The 17,902-nt window shown below is 42.8% G+C and overlaps 1 long non-coding RNA gene across 2 annotated transcripts in view; it reads left to right on the forward strand.

Moving 5' to 3' along the window:
* LOC138265263 (uncharacterized) overlaps positions 1 to 17,655 on the forward strand; it is a 56,093-nt gene extending 38,438 nt beyond the window's left edge. For both annotated transcript variants that reach the window (XR_011199325.1, XR_011199326.1), the window contains one exon: positions 17,344 to 17,655. This is a non-coding gene — a long non-coding RNA (uncharacterized lncRNA). The remainder of the gene's footprint in view (positions 1 to 17,343) is intronic.
* Positions 17,656 to 17,902: the final 247 nt, after the last annotated feature.

The raw sequence follows: 17,902 nt of genomic DNA on the forward strand, positions 1-17,902 counted from the left end.
AAATGCAGAATTATGCTTCTCACATATTTACCTGTAATCTCTTGGAATATTTAGGTAATTCTGTGTGATTACACTACACGGAATTACAAGAGTTACACCCACCCCTAATAACAACATACCGCACATTAGAAAGAAGCTGCGCTTGAACACAAGAATAACTGTTATGTAGTACATTATCTACTAACCCCTTAAGCATATGTGTCAGCCAATGGCCGACACACATACACCATCCCCAGTGTGTCTGTCGGGCATCGGCCGACACTGGGAAGGGCTTAAAAGAATCCTTATTTCTTTTCTAAAAAGAAAAGCAGGGGAGGATGCAAAATCACATCTGTGACCCAACTCTCCTCCTGCCGATCTGTGAGGTCAGTGTACTGCCACTTTTTCCAGCTCAGAGCAGAAGAGAGAAGCAGATAAGCATTGTCTCCCACTCCGGTGGGGAAAAAAAGGCCAAAACGGCCTCCCCATCTTTCAGGGAGGCCTCGGTTGACAGGATTTCCTGGCTGTGGATCACAGCCTTATGTGGAAAACATTTTATGGACCCCCAAGCACGAATTACCCCAAATAGCCAAAAAAGGACACAGCACTTGGGGAGGGGAAGGAGGAAGGGGGAAGGAATCTTCAGCAGCTGACAGGTTAAAGAAGGGAGCTTTACACATCAACAACTAAATGGACCAGCAAAGATGCTACAACATTTCCTGCATCTAACACAGTGGCGGCTTGCGGGAGGGGTACATTTTGCACCTTGCCGTGACGATCCTTGGTCCTCGACTGCAGTGCAGGCACAGGCTCCCAGACTGCCCTGCGTCCAATCCCAACGCTGCTTTCATGCTGCTGGGAGCATGAAAGCAGCATTAGGATTGGACGGCGCGCCCAACCAGGGCGCTCCAAGGCAGAGTGAAAGTTTCTGTATGCTGTCTCCAACCCAGCAATGCAGTGCCTGCATTACTGGGTTGGAGAGATCCCAGTGCGCATGTGTGTTTGGCTGGCCAGACATACATGCGCACTGATGGGAAGTGCTGTGTACTTCCCCTCGATGCTCGTCACAGCTCGTTGCCCCGCCCCTTTTACAAAAAAATGATAATAAACACAGTTTAAGTTTTGCCAGCTGCTGGTGTGCGGGCGGGGGTGGGTGGGTGATGCCTCTTCTCCGTAGTGGAGGACTCGCCCCTGACTAACAACCATCCATCCTCCCTTTGCCCAGGATAGAAGGGGCTTTGACATCTATTGAATGTTTTTCCTGCCACCGCCCATTTCCACTCCCACCGAATAATTATCAAATGCTTCTTTGAACCCCGTTTAAACCCTATATACACCCTGCACCCAGAATATAACATTTCTAAGCACGTTCTAATCCTCTGTTCACCTCTCTTAGCACTTGAGCGCTGCAACAAATCGAGTTCTTGTGATTGTGTTTCCAGTGTTTCTAATGTAATTGATTCATTATCAATATTTTTATTGCATGAAATAGCTCATCATAAAAACACAGGACTTAAAGCTGTAAATTTCAACCACACATGAAAATACTAGAGAAAATTAATAGATCGATGCACTAACTCCAGGTATTTCCCAGATCAGCCTAATACTAACAAGGACACGTGCTTCAGCGCCTCGTCAGGGTTAGTGAGCGCTATACAAATGTAATTTTAACAAAATAAAAAGGAGAGCAGGCGCTCAACAGGTGCGCCCACTTATTTTGTAAGTTACAAATGATAAATCTGATCATATCCAGGAAAACGTCCCCTGTCTCCGATGTCAAACCCATGAGTGCAGGCTTCAGAAGAAACCCGTGTTCCAGGGAACACCTGTCAGCATCCGTACAAGGTGAAAATTTGCATCTATTTTGATTCACCGAGCAGATGATGCTGGTGTGAGAGCCAAGGAGTGCCTGGGCAGCTGCCTGGACACACTTCGTGGTGCCAGGGGTGCGTGGGCCTTGTGTTCCTTTCCAGGTGTGATTCCACACAGGTGAGCTCTGGTGCTCATGAGACCCCATTGACGTCTCTCGCCCGCCGCTTGCAGCCTGCACCTGCTGTTACTGAAGAAAGAACATCATATTACCGTTTTGCATGTTATGTTCGACACAGAAGGCATTTAATGGAGAACAGTCCTTCCATTTTGTGAGATAAACCAGAGATCACGGCCAGGAGGTCAATACAAACGGAGCGATTTTGAAACCGCAGATTGTTCCGCAGAATTTTGAATTTGCTGGATTTGCTACATAATCAAGACCTATAACCCGGGCCACTGGAATTATGCGGCAGGGGAGGGTCAAATTATGCGGCGGGGTAGGTAAATTATGCGGCAAGGAAATAGTCAATTATGCGGCGTTCTGTGGCACATTTTGTGACACCATTAATTCATTATTTAGTCATTTTTAAACGACTTAAAAGTGCCTGGCATTAGTTTGACCTCATTAGTACCATTTTAGCACCAAGCTTTGGCAATAAACTACAGAAAGGTGAAAGGTCAACCTTTGCAAAGTGTCTTCCACTGCTCAGTCACTGACCTGGGGTCTTTGCAGTTTTTCCAGCCCAGCAGCTCAACACAGCTGGGTGGGGGAAACCTAGGTGCGCATGTGTGTGTGGCTGGCCTAAGACGGGCCGCCAGACACAGATGCACACTTAGGTGCACTCTCGCCTCCACCCCTCCTGTCCCCTCTCAACTCCCATGGCCCAGCCCTGCCCCTCCTTGCACTGCTGGCTGAGTCAGCAGATGAAAAATAAAACAATAATGAAATATAGTTTTATTTTTCAGCTCCTGGCTTAGCAGGAGGGAGGGAGCTGGGGGAGAGGTGATGCTCGTTCGCCGTTGCGAAGGAACCACCCCAGCCCTTACCCTTCCTCTTATAGTCTATTTAAAAAAAATAAAAAAATTAGGACACAGGGAACAGAATTCCAATGTCCCGAATTGAGGGCCACAACATTTCTCTTTGTGTTGCCACCAGCCAATCAAAACGCAAGCTCCTGGGGGTGTTATTGAGAGCTTTTCACTCCCATGGGAGCAAAACAGCTGACAGGAAAAAATCTCCCTCAGCCAATCAGAATGCTTTATTATTTGAAGTTGATCTATTGTGGGCCTCTTGCAAGAGCCCCACGACCCAACCGTCCAGATATATAAAGTTTTTGAACCTTAATTTCTCAAACTTCTGAATAGATTTACATCAAATTACAAAAAGCACGCTTCCTGGACCAAGATCTAGCTTTCTGCCAAATTTGGTGTGATTACGCTCAGCCATTTTTTATGGTACCCCTATTAAAAAAAAAATCCTATGCAAATGGATGGGGAAGTTGTGTTTTGGGACCCAGCTTTTTTCTCTGCCCCCCTTGACGAATCACCCTGACGGTATTCAGGAAGGAGCTGGGGTGGATGAGTTTTTTTGTTTGGAACTTTCAAGAAGATTCCAAAGTTATTAGCAAACTTAAAAAAGCACTTCATAAGGTAACTAAGTCCTAACTATAATTACAGAATGTCGATATATATATTCACAATAAAAAAGTTATGGTTAAAAACAAAGTTGTGGTTTTTGCTCAGACATGCAAAATTCTTACATTCCCCGGTTATGTTATCCAACACACAAAACTCTTGCTCGATTAGACTTATTACCTTTTTTTCCCACCATCATTGGCAAATGGGTATTTTGTGCCTGGCAGGTGACATGAATTATGGTGCTCATTTTGGCCTATGACCAGGGCCTGACTAATCCCCTGCTGTGCACATCTGTGGACAGCACGGCTGGCATTGGGCATATAGTACATCTGCTAATTTTAAGGTCTGGCGCTAGCAGAGACCTTTTCATTATACTAAAGTTATATGTTTCATACACTTCCCTAAAGGGGCTTTCAGCCACCTCTCTTCATCCATTGGTCTGTTGTTGTGTCATTCACACTCCTGCCCGCCCACAACAGCATAAAGCACTGACAATGGGCCAGCCTACATCAGCCACTGGCTGACGTCACTTCGAGTGACTGCTTTAACCCTTTCACAAGGAGCACATTCACTCACAGTAGCTCCCTTCTGTGCCAGTGTTGTTCTTTGTTTTTATTCTATTATTACTTTAGCATTACCTTTGTTTGAAGAGTCTAATCTGGTTTTACCAGTTCCTGTCTCCAGCCACTGCTGCTGTAAACTCATTTAAAGGGTCTTTTGTTTACCTGACTGCTGCTTTTTCACACAGCACCCACAGCTCACACAAACTACTTATGTAGGCTTTATATTTGTAGCTCTATCTGTCTGTCTGTAATTCCTTCTTTCTTTCTTTCCTTTCCTTTGTTCCATCTTTCGGTCCTTCCATCTTTCTTTCTTTTATTCTTTTTTCCTTCCTTGCTTCCGTACTTCATTTCCTTATTATTTCCTCTGTCATTCATTCTTTCTGTCTTGGCTTCATTCTTTCCTCTTTCTTGCTTTCCTTCTTTCGTTCTTCATTCTTTATTTTGTTATGTTTTTTCTTTCTTTCCTTTCTCTTTCTTTCTTGACTTCCTCTCGTTTGTTCTTGCATCTTTCTTTCTTTCTTTCTTTCTTTCTTTCTTTCTTTCTTTCTTTCTTTCTTTCTTTCTTTCTTTCCCATCTTCCTCTATTTTCTTTTTGCCTTCTATTTCCTTTCTTCACATGCCTCCCACTTTCTTCCTTCAGATGAATCCTTTTTCTTTCATTCTTTTTTTTTCTTCAGCCTTCCTCGTCGTGTGCCGTAGCCCGGGCTGCTGCTGATTCCAGGACACAGGATTCTTTTAGTTGAAGTGGGCACTGGCCTAATGTACTTCACCGGCCATTCCACACGTCTCTGAAAAGTGGAGGAGGCATTGTTTTTCCAATTTCTCCCGTGCAGTCTCTCTCGCTCTCTCTCTCTCTCTTCATCCCACTTGCAAGGCATCAAATTCTTGGGACATGTAACAGGGCTGAAAAGCTACATTGGCATATCTCTCCCCGTTGATAAATGCACTGCAGTGGTACCTTGTAACAGAATGGCGTCTAAAAAGGAGAGATAAGTATCTTTCCTTTAAAATGTGACAGCGCGAGACAGCTCTGCTGTCCATCCTCTAGCACTTTCCTAATGCTTATGAGGCTTTTACATCAGAAATAATTTAAGAATGATTTTGCATTCCAATCAAAAGTAAAATTAATGTTTATAACATTAGAAGATAAATGACAATGAACTTTTTTTCTTAGTGTCATGAAACCATTCCTAACATAAGGCACTATTTAAATAGAATCTTGAATAAAAATGTTGCATTCTGTCATGAGACTCTAGCCATGATTTTATTTAATGGCCCAGCCCTCCACGGCCATTCTTTCTTCTAAAGTGCAGTAGGTTTGCATGAACTGTGAAGTGTATCTGGCATTTTCGTTCTTTCGAAGATGCTTTGAGGGTAATTGGTTAAACTTCTGTGGCCTTTCACTAGTTGAATCAGGGTCTTTGCACCTTTGAATGATAGAACCTTTCATCTCATACTAAAATATTCCAAACTAAGGCCACCATGCACACTTCTACGTATCTCATACATGCATGAGAATTAGTCAAAAGCATTTATCATTCCTTTATACTTTAAACTCATACACAACCGCAGCAACATGGCAAAAGCACAACTCTGATCACCGTGCACAGCATATACACAGTCTGTGTAGGTCACGTGACACAGGCTCGATCCATAGCACTCAGAGCAGCGAGCCTCAGTACCTCATATAGATAATTAAGGCTTATAGAAACACAATTAAAATGCAGTACAATATACTTCAGCACTACAGCACTATAAGGGCATAATAATTGCAACAAATCTCTGTTTACCTAAACTATCTCTGCTTTACATAACTTTACAGACTTTATACTCAGGCCCTGATTCCAAGATGTGTTTTTCATTTTGATCACAGCTGATAGGGGAGTCTGTGCACCCATCAGATTATCAATTCCGTATCTATCACCTTACTCCACTGTGTCCCCTTGACAGATTTCATCAAGAAACAAGCATTTGCAATGCAACAGGTCTCACATTACGTCAAGTTAGAGCTATTAGCATTGTAAACTCCTAACTGGACTTTTCTTGCCACATCAAATTAAAAAAAAAAAACACGCTGCGAAATAAAGAGAAAAAGTAGTCCAGAAATCATATGGAAAACATGGAGCCTTGTATGTGTCCAGTAGCTTACCAGTGCTCTCGAGGAGGGCTAAACACCGGAAAAGGAATGACCTTTGCATGCCTTTCATGAATGAAAACAAGCGGATTTTAAAAGCAAGCCCATGAACTAATGAAAGTGACTGACATGACATGGGTGTGGTTATAATCCCACTAAAGAGAGATTAGAAGAGTTACGGAGCGCTTTGCGCTCGCCCCTAAAAGCATGAAAAACTGTATTAGGGGAACATGCTCATAAATAAATGATAAACATGTAGTACTTGGTGCAGTAAACGCTGATTCCACGTGTTATGCCTCTTTCTGAGGCAGGGAACACAGAAAAGTACCTCAGCCAGTAAATAAGGTATACCAGGGAAGCGGTCCTTACCAGGTGCTGTAATTATCACCCAAATTCGGCACAACTCAGAATCAAAGTTTAAATCCCCAATAGATAGATAGATAGATAGATAGATAGATAGATAGATAGATAGATAGATAGATAGATAGATAGATAGATAGATAGATAGATAGATTTTGGTTAGGACCACAATCTATAACTTGTGCAACAGCTATGAAAACAATAACTCGGACACCAAACATCCAGCAAATGTCGGGGAGTTTTTGCTGATGGTTTGTGGACCACACGGGCTTTTCTGAGGATGACCACAAAGCCAGCCTGGTGGTCTGCAAACTTGGTGGCAATATTGTAAATTATATATAAATAAAATGGGGATTCCTTTGGAGCCGTCTACCTGAGCCCACGAGTCAGAGGACGCTGCCACCACCCCTTATAAGTCTTCATCTTTTTTTCCTTTTTTCCAGGAAGCCATGACTGCATACCCATAATGACAGCTGCAATATTTTTTTCAAATTGCAGTCAGAGTGCTCTGGGTTGGCGAACCCAGCTTTGGGATTACAGGGCCATATAGTATGAACGATGAGTGGTTTCAATTGAATTTAGAAAAGCTCCAACATTCCTATTAATTTTTATTTATTTATTTATATTTGTTTGCAAATTAAATAAAATGTGTTTTCATTTGTGTGTGTTTTGATTAATGTTTTTCCCTGTATGTTTTGTGTACTTTTTTGTGGTTCAAATCATCGACAATGTTCAGGCCGGGGTCCCTGGCTTCCACTAATGACTCACTGGTAGATCCCCATTTTCCAAAAATCCTTCTGTGGGGTTCACCGGTTTCCAGTAATGATAAAGTGGGGGTGCACAGAAGTGAAAGGGTTGGGAACCACAGCAGTAAGTAATTGATGCAAGAACGCCTTCAGTAGGAAGGTGTGCTCCTGGGCATAGCATGTGCCCTCCATCACTTCACCCTCCCATGTGTACTCTGCACGGTTTTTCAGTCGCAGTCCCACTCTTTCTGCCCGAGGCCCCGCCTCACATCCCGACACAAGAGGTCACACGCCACACCTCGAGGCTGGAAGGTGTCTTTGTTGTGCACAGATAGCCCCGGGTCTCATGCTGCCTGGGCAGAGAAAGGGGGTGAGAGGCTGTGCTGTGAAGATAAAAGACTGTCAACAACCCATCCTGCTGTTTTTTTGTGTGTAAAACACACCGACATGTGGCGGGAGCCAGGGAACATTGTCGCACTATTTGGATTTCATAGGCACAGCGCCGAGGAGGTGTTTTAAAGCGCCCAATAAGTCCAGCCCACCAGAGAGAAGTAAATATTACAGTATCCTGCAGTGCTGTCAGGCCTATGGCAGGATGTTGGCTCCCCCATTTGGGCAGAGGAACGTCACCGTCTCCCTGCCAGTAGCGGCCGCTGCAAACCTTTTACTAAAAAACGATAATAAACTAGGTTTATTATTGTTTTTTTAGTAAAAGGGTCGGGGCCACGGGGGTGACGAGCAGTGAGGGTGAGTGCTCAGCTCTCCCCCTCAGAGCGCATGTGTGTTTGGCTGGATTTCTTGGGCCGGCCAAACACACATGCGCAGTAGGCTCTCTCCAGCCCAGCAACACAATTGCCTGGGAGCGCCCTGGCTGGGTGCTCCCAGGCAATCATGATGCTGCTCTAGGCAGCGTCAGGATTGGCCGCAGGGCAGGATGGGAGTCTGTGCTTGCATCCAGCGGAGGAGCTGCACGGAAGAGAGAAGGTTTGTTAATTTCTTTTCCCCATAATTAATTTATGTTTTATTTTCTTATTTCCCCCTCCTCCCCTCCCACTCGCGCCCCTTCTGCGCTCTGCTAGCTGCCACAGTGTTGGCCCCACCCCCCGGGTGCGTTTTTGAAGAAATTCTTGCAAGTTTTCTGGCTACTTCCAGTAGTTTGCAAAGCACTTTCATGTTAAAATCAGGGCAATTTGCGCCAAGCCACTAACATCCATCCATCCAGTTTCTCTGTCGCAAGGAAAACGTTTGAAGTTACCTCTCTAAAGAAAGCAGCGGATATATTTTCTGCGCTAACTAGTGTGAGGAAAGTTTGAGTTTCTGAGGTAAAACTACACACAAATACATGAGAAGCAGGAAACCCACTCAGTGTGTGGAGGCCGGTGTTCCGGATTAACCAAGACATTTTGTTCCCATACTTTAAGTTTTACACATCCTGGTCATGGGTTGTGCTTTCAGTCCAGGCTTCTTATGGAAGATATTGCAGCCCGGATATTGATAAGATTCTGCGCCTTTGAACGGAGCGTAATTCTGATAGTCCTGAGGGATTGTTTCACTTTTAATGTTGCAATTCAGGATGCTCTAATCCCTGCATGCAAAGTGCTGTTGGCTCAAAGCTCTGCACACTGTGAGGTGCCAGCCATGACAAAGGGCCCCGGCAACTATGTGTGGCCAAGGTTTGGGCAGAAACTGGTCTGCATGACTTGCTCATATGTGAACACACGTGCTTCGGATATCTACAGCCATTTATGAGAACTCACTCCTTTAGGAATAGTGGCTATTCACTGGTTACCAAGAATACCTACTGTAAGTGAGCAATGAGAAGCCCACTTCATGCCAATGTTCTCTGGATTTTATCACTGGTGCCTCCTAGGTGCCATGAATGCCACCATGTGTTAGGGGAGCTTACCCTCTGCTTGCAGTAGAATTTACACATTACTTCTGAGAGCCCAACCTTCAGTGCTTAATTTGAGCCAGTGGTTTCCAGTGCGGGGCACCAGCACTTATTTTTGAGAGCCGGCCCATAGCTTTCTGTATCAGGCATTTACAGCGATCAAAAGACACATATGGGAAAGACAGAGGAAGACAAAAACGGAACAGCGTCACAAAGGGAGGAAACAGAAAGCAGCAAGAGTGAGCTGAAGGGGCAGGGATGGCTGTAAATGGATTAAAGAGGCCCGAGATGGCTTCAAGAGGACGCTACTTCGGTAATCTGTGCTCACACATTTAAATGCAGCAGCCACATGTTTCAAAGGAGAGCTTTGGGCACAACACATTTTTATTTACAAATTAAGCACTGCCAACCTTTACAGGTGGACACATTTGTGAAATTCAGATGAACATATATGAAGAAAAACAGTACCTGCCCCTTTGTTGATTTGATTTGATTCACAGTTTTAAACAGTACACAAATGCCCTGGGACTTCTTGGCGCTACTCCTGAAATGCAAACAGAAAACCTAGGGCAAAAACCAAAGACCACTGGCAAAAAAGCAATGTCTTAAGGAGCTTTCTAAAGGACAATAAGTCTGAACTCTTTTTTAGGCTCAGAGGAAGCCAATTCCAAAGTTCGGTGGTCCTAAAAAAAGAAATCCTGCCTCCCCAAGTTGCTCACTTGATTTTGAGTAGGACCAAGAGCTTTGCTGACGCTGATCTAAGTGTCCGGGCAGGTGTATACCACACAAATCTGTTTTGGAAATAATCCGGGCCAGGATTATGAAGTGATTTAAATGCAATACAAAGGGCCACTAAATTATAATCTCTTGCTACTGGGAGCCAGTGAAGCTTAATCAATGCCTGCGACGAGGGTTGACATTTTGGTTCACTTAACAGGACCCGAGCTGCCACATTCTGCAGCATCTGAAGTCTATAAAAAAGTATTTTCTGGATGCCAAGGTACTGGGCATTACAATAATCCAATTTTGGCAGGGCAAGAGTAGTAATCACAGTTTTCTGAACATCCAGTGGAATAAAAGGGGTAATTTTTCTGATACTTTTTCATGTAAGAAACAGGAGGCAAAAAAATAATCTATTGTTCAAAAGTGAGCCTGTCATCAAAAATTATCCCCAGGTTTCTCACTTTCTCCACTGGTGCGGGGAGAGACCCTAGTTCCTGGGGCCACCACTTAGGTGACCAAAATGATTTGTCCCTAACTAAAAGAAGACCTGAATTTTCCCCGAATTAAGCTTTAAGCAATTCTGCCTCATCCAATAGTCAATATGTGACACAGGTGATGAATCTCAGCATGGTGTCTTCTAAATTCGAGGATACTGAATCCCCACTCTGGGTATCATCAGCGTATGACACAACCGAGAAGCCAAAGGATTTATTCAAACTCATCAGAGGGGAAGTGTAAAGATTGAAAAGCGTAGGGCTGAGCGAGGAACCCTGCGGCACTCCACATGTACCCAAAAAGGGTCCGAGAGAAACTCTCCTGGAGCCACCTGTTGGACTCTTTCAGAAAGAAAGGATTTATTCAAATTTAGGGCAGGGCCGCCTATTCCCATCTCAGCGAGATGATAGATCGAGATGGTGTGACTGACCGTATCAAAGGCCGCTCTTAAGTTCATCTTTGGATTTTGTTTGTCACAACTACCAATAGACGACAGACTGGGGTAAAGGGTGGTCTCCATTGCGGCGTGGAAAACCACTCATCTTCCAGCTGTCCACTCCTCCCGGCAGCGCAAAACAATCCATAAATGTTCAGTGTGATCTGAGTGAGTGTGTGTATTGTGGGTGTGTGTGTGTGTTAATGTGTGTCCCTCCTCACCTAGGAAAAAAACAATCTTTGTGTGTGTGTGTGTGTCCTTCCTCAACGACGAGTAAAGTTTTGGGGTGTGTGTGTATATGTGTCTCTTTCCCCACCTAGGACAAAAGGAACAGGTGTGTAGGTGTGTGGTTGCGTGTGTATGCACGCGTGCCCACGCTATGGCATAATGAGTCCCTCCCTGTATTGTCACTCCCACCAAGTGCAAAGCAGTTGTTGCCAGTGTGCCAGTCCTGGCCTAGGTCCCCAAAGACAATGGCGATCCATACAATCAGACACAACACACGGTGAAAAGTAAATTTATGTCAACTTTGGATAGTTTAAAAAGTTTCTAAGATAAGGTAAACTCTTTTGTAAACTTTAAAATATGGTAAACTCTAAGGCAAGGTAAACTCTTCCACACAGGGATAACAGCTCTGGCACCGTTTGAGCTCAGTCAGATTCCAATAATTGATTGTAATAACTAACTGCTGCAGTAATATGCAGACTTGCTTCTACTTTCAAAAGTACAACTATTTTTTTTCAGGGAAAATGTCCCGTCCCCCCTCCACCCGTCACCACACAAACACAAAATGGTGCAAATTAAATACCGGGACAACACCACAATGTTCAGGATGTGTTCCACTCCCAACTAAAATGATACTTTCAAACTTGCCTGGTGAAATGGTGATCCCAAGATGTCTGGACCGGTCTACACTCCTGTGCTGCCTACAGACTTCCGGTACACATGCAGGGCCAGGCTCAGCCCGGATGGTCACTAAAGAGCACATCTTTGGACTACAGGCTGGTGGGTAATGTGCCTCTGGCACTGACTGTGGTGGATCACTGGATCAGCTGAGGCCCCTATGGTCATCTACCAAATCTTGGAAATGTATCTCTGTTGTCAGGAAACCACTGGCCATGTGGCCCCTATTTTATAGGAGAATACAGAGGCCACTGGTTTAAAAATTCACTTGTGCTGATTCACCAATGATGCGACCGCTCCTTATTTCCAGCCCTCCCGGAAGTGCCATATTGCTGCCCTTCTCATCAAAAGTGGAGAAGGGAAAGAGAAATACAAGCCGTGAGGAAGGGGAGAGAGGTTGTTGGGGTGAAGATTGGTCGCGTGCATACTTTAGGGCGTTTGCATGCTCAGTACATATGGTCGTGAACTGAAAAGGTAACTTCAAAATACGGAGCACCGCCAGGCCCGGTGCACCGTCCCACCAGTCCGGGTCACCGCCCGCCTGGCCCTCTTTTCAAGAGGACCTACCTTGGCCACTGATGACCTGAGGACATCATTCCACACACCCTCCCACACCTCCTGCACCCACAGACCTCTGCATGCCCTCTGATGGAAACCCAGAACTTGTGCAAGCACTATCTTGTGCACACACCAATACAGGGCAACAAACAGGATTCATGATTAATTTTCCAACAGAGTAAAAGGGACTGAAGTAGATAACAAGGCAGAAAGTAATCATCAAAGCTGAATGCATTGAGCAAACAAACGTTGTTTGAGGAAAGGCTTGTGTGAAAATTACACTGCGGCCAACCTCTCTGGTCTCAAAGATCTTGAAAAATACAGTATGTGTCTCAGTCCCAAAAAATGTTTTATAACTTTGGTTGAAATAAGTATGATATATATAAAAAAAAATGTTTAAATAAATATTTGAAACTACAGACATAAGTAGCTCAGTGGTAGAGTCTGCAGCTCCTCCAGAGCTGAACTTCTGTTGGACTACAAAAACAACCTTATTTTAACATCAACAAGAATTTACAACATTGGCAGTCATACTTTAAGACCTCATGTTGTGGAACAATGCTAAACCTGGTTAGTGCTAGTTATTTCTCATGCTTTTCGCTGAATAGCTCGGAGAAGGGACATTATCTACATAGGTCACAAGAAGATTGTTAAGAACCTTACAAAGTGACTTTACTCTTTATGTAATTTCTTATTTATCAATTTATGTTCCTATTTATCACTGTCTTTATTTACGTACGTGTCTGCTATATATATATATATATTTCTTTCTTTCTTTTTTTTATATTTATTCGCACAGCACCATTTTCTCTACAGTGCCCAACAGTCTACGGGGAGAACAGACCACAGACCATAGCTGGGGGAATAACCTCTTGGAAAGTGTTCCATTCGTTCTCCGATTTCCTGGTTAGGTTAATGAGATTTTAGTCACGTGGCGAGTTCTCCAGGGAGCATCCAATCTTTTCAATTTTTTCCCCAGAAATAGTTGAAGAACTCTTTGTATTTTTTGGGTACATTGCTGCTCACCGTAGGGAAAGATCTCATGGTATAATTACAATATGAAATAGTTTCGAAAAGGCTATTATTTTGATGTACTGGGCTTTAACTTTGAAGATGTGTTCCTAGTAGTTTCTTCTTGTTGATCTAAGTGTCGAAAAGATACTGGTTGATGGATTAGGCTGCCATAATCTTTCAGAAGTTCAAAAGGTTCTTGTTTCTTCATTCAATCCCTTCAATGACTGCAAGGCTAAGGGTTTTATTTTCTGTCGTTTCAGGATTATAGGGGTTGATTTAGAGTAACGATTGGTGAGATCACTGACCTCAGAAGATGTGGGAAAGGATTGAAATTGACATTCAAGTGGAGTAGTGAGAGTTACTTGTCCAAGTTTCTTAAGTCTCTCATCTAAACTTTTTAACTTTTGAGTGTCCATTCAGAATGGTTCTTGCTGAGTTAATTGAGAACATAATGAGTGGGTGATTGGACTAATCAGCTAGTATGATGGAGTTGCTATGATTAGGTTCACTGTGGCTCCCTTGGTAAGAATGGAGAATACGCACAATTGTACTTTTCAAGAGTTTTGCGCAGTGCTGATTCCCATTACTGTTCTCAAATTGTTGTTTTCAATATGAGAGAATGAGAGAGACAACTTACGGTCCTTTTAGTCACCCCCATGAAGACTACAATCACCAAAAAAGATGTTATTTTCTCACTTGATCTCTTTAACGTTGAAAAGTTCAAATAGCTGTCCTGCAAAGACTGAGTTGCTCCTTGCTATGGCTCCTGCACTTTATAAAGTCTTTAAAGATGGCTGCCACACTTGCTCCTGTCTGTTGGCTCTGTCTGGGTTGATGGTGGAGTATTCCATAGGGACCAGTAGTTCTGATGCTGGTTGTTAAGTTTCTCTTAGCCTCTGCAGGGTATGTTTCAAGCTGATCCACAGTTAGCCAGGAGGCATTTCAGAGATGTTTGAAGTAATAGAGGTTTGGGGCCATTTGTTGTTTTAATTTTTCGCTGGTTGATGTGATTTGTCTTTTTCTCTGGTGATCTGTGGTTTTCTCTTTCTGCTCTTTATGGTTGGTATGGGAGCTCCTTCCAGTTTATCACTGTGCATGTTATCTATGTTGTAAATTACTCTATGTCATGTGTGGGGAGTTTGTTCCATTTATAAGGTTCATTATTACAGCGTGGTGCAGCCTTCCTGGTGTGCTGAATGATGTCTTGTTTGTGCTATGTCATGTCATGTCATGTTTTGCACGGCTATGTTATGTTCCATCAGACTAAGGTACCTGTCATGTAAAAATCTGCATTTGAAAGCCCATAACATGCACCAAGGAAAACAACAGCATCCTTATTGCTCATTCTGAACATGAATAGTAAGTTACCGCGTAGAAGCATGCAGCTTATGCCACTGGAGAAGTTCCAGGAGGGGCCGATGATGGAGGATGCCATGGACTGGAGGAGTGAGTGCTTTCACCCTGAAACAGAGAAGGTCCTCTCATCCAGGATTCCGTCTTCTCATTGTGCCGCTCCCTACACATCAGAAACAGGGCAATATTTATGAGGAATGAGATTAGGGCAGTGCCGCAAGCCTTCTTGTTGTGCTGCCCTACGCCAATGTGAAAGGGCAGAAATGCACCATATTTTATGAAATACTTTGCTTTCCTGTCTTTCCCCCTGCACAGGTGCTGTTTCGGCAGCCTAGTGCCAACACAGGCACCTGTGCACCATGGTGCAAGAGTGTCTGCATTGCATGCAGGATTGTTTTTGTGCAGGAAGGGACACCTCCCTGCACAGAAACAGTCTTTGGAGAAGAGTTAAAAACCATGAGAAATAAAAATATGTCTCCATGTTACGCCTGCTCTGCTTAGGCGTAAGATTTAGCAGTGCCACAGGTTTATGTCATTAGGTTAATTCTGTCTAGCATCAAAATTCACAGGTGTGCGGGAAAACCCACTGCAACGCCCACGGCACGCCTCACTGGTACAGAGTAGGGTAGTCACTTGCACTTCTTTGACTTGCTCCATATCTATGAGGACACTCACAAACACACACATTGGCTTTGTGTGATCTCATAGATATGGTGGAGAGGCTTACGCCACCGGAAAAATTGACGCAGTGGAAGCCTCTAATAAAAAGCCCCTCAGTTCTTTTGTGGCTAGACGTAGTTATCAGGATGCTGCATTGATTGTCTTTAATCCTCCTGACCATTTCTTGTTAGATATAGAAAATAATATCCCTATCCAAAGCGCACCGAGCGTGAGCCGTAATAAACTAGTAAATCTGCACTCATAAGAACCGGTGCAGATTCGCTACTCTTTGCTTTTCGCGAACCCTTCCAGGAGTACCCAGGAAGGCTGCGTCTGTGGCAGGCGTCCAGGTGTACTCCCAGAAAAGTCAAAGGGAATTGTACACTTCTGCACTGATAAAAGTAATTCCTGATGTGCAATTCTATTATTATTTTTTACCACAGGAAATAATGTTTAGCACATGCAAAAATCCATTCCCTTGAACCCCCGTTAAGTCTGAGGGTGTTATGTTCCCGTTGGAAGAGGATTTACTCCAAACCATAGATGGAACACATCTCTGACCCTTTTCAGGATGGGAAAGAGTTGATGAGTCCACAACTTGTCCAGTCACTCACCATCTATTGCATGGAAACCGTTAGTGCAGAATTATAGTCAGTCATGGTATACAATTAAGTAGTAATAAAAACATTTATACTTTATAGGAATCTTTGTATGAACGCCTAGCAGGCGTAAAAGAAGCCATTTCCGCACATAAACATATTGTTACAACTAAAATATCGCATATTCAACTGTTTGCCTAGAATTATATTAATATTGGCCATTTGAGTAGTACACAATGTAAACAAAATTATCTTTAGTATGTAATAAAAACTTACATGTATACCACTAAACTCAAGCGTCCTAATTTTGTCAACCTCAAAAAAACAATATTGAATACAGTTAATTTGAAAAATATTTTTTGATTTATTTTATACAGAAGAAAATAGAACATTCGAAATAAAACAAGTATACACAATATACTAATATTTATAAAACATCGAAGAAGAGTTCAGCCTTCCTGAGATGATTCAAAATGATGCCTTTTTTAATGGGCAGAAGAACTGTAGCTCCAATCAGCAAAGCCACATTAATAAGGTGAATGTGCTGATTTATTTGTGTGGTTTTGCGGATTGGAGAAACAGTTCTTCTCCCCATTAAAAAGTCTTCTACTTGAATTAAAATTGATGTATATGGTATCTTCGAACCTTGTGCAAGATTGATAATTTGGCAAGCCTTTTCAGGTTTTTTTCTTTTCCAACACTGGATCCTGATGAAGGTCTCACGGACCTTTTGGGCCAATTGAGGCCAAAACGTCAACAATATGTTCTCTTCAACAGCACCGATTACGACATATGGAGCTTCGGTTCTCTCTGAACATTTGAAATCCAAAAATGAAAATTAGATAGGACTAAGGATATGTAAACCTGCATGGTTAAGAGGATTTTGCACTTCCTCAGATCCCCAGATTTAATATTCACTACAAAATGTACAGGGATTGTGGGGGGGGGCACCAGTGTTGTTATATTGGTACATTGCTTTATATACTGCTCTGTTCATGTTGGTGATATAATATTGATTTATTTCTCTGTAGAAACGTATATATATTTTTGCTAATAACAATACACTGCTGATTGATTATTCGAATATTCTCTAATGGTTTGATGTTAGATCATTAAATTGACCAATATATTATTTTGCTGATTAGAATATAAATAATTCCACCAGGAATACATTTATTTTCTAACTGGGTTCTGCATACAAGCATCACGTGACCACCATCAGTCTTGTCATTGACTAGCATCCATGGCAGACTGGATTGTAACCATTACGAGTGCCAGGGCTGCCAATGTCATCCAATTATCTGCTTTTATACTGCGTGTTGGTGACGTAGACAGGAAGTTAGTAGTTTTCTTCTTTGTAGTTAATATGACTGAAGAACGGCACTGTTTAGTCTGTTCTTGCAACTACAGTTTTAATATATGGTTTCAGTATCCACGTGTTTGTCTTGTAATTTTTCAGTTTCTTTTCATTGTTTATAGTGGGGTCTATTTCGATCAACACACAAATATCATAGTCCTGAAGATGGTCTCTTGGATTGTTCCCTCATGAGACCGAAACATCGACACACAGTCCGTCTTGCTCTTGGGTTTACTTTTACCACCCCAACTATTTTCGTCATACGAAGGACATTTTCTCATTGGAGTTCGCAAACTGATTTCTAAGTACATTGACACATGATCTTAAAAAGTAGGAGTTTCAAAGAATTGTAGTCAATACAGTGTCAATGTACTATGTGTATATAAATTTGTAGTACACCCCATTCTCTAATATAAATCTATATTAAGCATAAACACTTGTCTATGTGATTTATTCAACCATTTGAATAAGTATTTTTTGTACCAAGTTCCTGTCCAATTGAATTGAGATGTTAGGGATGAAGATCATCCATTTGGTATATGATTAATAAGTATGAGTGAGTACTTTAAAAAAAAACCCTTGTTGGCACTCACGTTACCCATTCTAGACAGGAAGGGGGAATCTCCAAATGAAGCCTTAGAGAATTGAACACTCAAAGTCCTGTTTAGTGTGAGACTTCTT

This window comes from Pleurodeles waltl, chromosome 11, assembly GCF_031143425.1.
Source record: "Pleurodeles waltl isolate 20211129_DDA chromosome 11, aPleWal1.hap1.20221129, whole genome shotgun sequence".
Lineage (NCBI taxonomy): Eukaryota > Metazoa > Chordata > Amphibia > Caudata > Salamandridae > Pleurodeles > Pleurodeles waltl.